This window comes from Myotis daubentonii, chromosome 1, assembly GCF_963259705.1.
Source record: "Myotis daubentonii chromosome 1, mMyoDau2.1, whole genome shotgun sequence".
In the NCBI taxonomy this organism is placed as follows: Eukaryota; Metazoa; Chordata; class Mammalia; order Chiroptera; family Vespertilionidae; genus Myotis; species Myotis daubentonii.
The window spans coordinates 41,897,265-41,898,798 of NC_081840.1; the positions used below are offsets into that span (position 1 = coordinate 41,897,265).

General features: G+C 46.8%; 1 pseudogene; it reads right to left on the minus strand.

Annotated features, from left to right (window-relative positions):
* Nucleotides 1-762: 762 nt before the first annotated feature.
* Nucleotides 763-1,217, minus strand: LOC132217934 (succinate dehydrogenase [ubiquinone] cytochrome b small subunit, mitochondrial-like; annotated as a pseudogene).
* Between the last annotated feature and the right edge of the window lie 317 nt (nt 1,218-1,534).

Here is a 1,534-nt window from a genome sequence, read left to right on the forward strand (position 1 = left end):
TTTTTTAAAAAACTTTATTTTCACAGAATACATTTCACATTAGGGATTCTTGCAGTGGGAAAATAACAATTTATTACTTAAAGTTTTCTATCTGTGGACATTATTTCAGGACAAGTAAAATGAACACATTTGAGGATTGTGTCTCAACTTAGAATGTGTAATATCCCCCTGATTGGAACTCCTCTATGTTCAGAAGTTCTTCAGGCTCTTTTCCCAGGATTTAGCAATTAATAATGTGAAATATCAGCATTTCCTAACTTTAAAGTCTCCCGAAGACATATAACCACCAGGGACTGGTACCAACTGAACCAAGGGGGCAGTTAGCCATTAAGTACTGCCTAAGTGTCTGCAGTCTTTACTCATGAATTAATAGTTTTTCCCTTTTCCCATCATTCCCAGAGCGAGTATAGATGTTTGATCAGGTATTGATCATAACAAAGCTGAATTCCCTTGGATGCTTGGTAAATTCAACTGCGAAAGCTCGTGTATCATGTTCAGTTACCTGTGGGTCTGTGAGAAGCTGGAAGACCACCTCATTCACTCACCAGAACATGGATCTCTGTCTCTCAGTTTCTTGGGTACAATTCCTCTCAAGCCTTTTCCTCACGGAGTAAACTCTGAAACCAGCCAGGTGATTAGAGGAAGAGGTTTATCTCGCCAGTGAGCTTCTCTGTCATTTCCTCCTTATTGGGAGATGGATGGCAGGACAGCGTGGAGGCAAAGAGCTGTGCAGCCAATTCTCAAGGTATTAAGTCAAAAAGGTCAGAGCTTCCACAGCCTGGCAGCAGCTTCGCACATGCCCACATCGAGATGGTTGAAATAACAAAGCCCAGCAAAGGTGAAAGCGGAGAGTGCCAAGAGGCCTGCATAGGCAGCTTTCTGCAACGCACCCTTTTGAACACCGTCAGTAACAACGTGTCCACAGCCCGTGACTGTGGCGAGTGAGGGCTGCGGTCCGGGAGCGGTGCATCCTAGAGGAAGGATTCCGCAGGCAGCGGGAAGCGGGCGCAGGAGCAGAACACCGGCAGCTCTCACAGGCCAGCGGAGAGACCCAGCCTTCGAACCGGCACGGCGGCGGGGGACAGGTGACTGTGCTGCATTCCACACCAACCTGGGGCAAAGCCGAGGTTTGAGCAGGTCTGACCCCTCGGTTCGGAGGAAGAGAGCTCGGCCGCCTGGAGCACCGCGCAGGACACCCAGCCCCAGATCCTCGCCATCGCGCCCCCGGGCGCTTCTTCTCGCCGACTCCTTTATACATTCTGAATATTGGTGAAGTCCAATTTATTATCGATTTTTTCTTTTACAGATTATGCTTTTGGTATCTAAGAACTCTTTGCTGAACCCGAAGTCACAAATATTTTACATTTAAGACTATGATCTATTTTGGGGTTAATTTTTGTATAAGATGTGGGGTAGGTGAGAGATTTTTTTTTTTTTTGTCTTGCAAATAGAAGTTCAGTTGTCCCAGGTATTCATGCACTTGTGCAAAGCACGTGTGTGTGCACCCTGGGGCCGGATGCTCATGTGATCACAT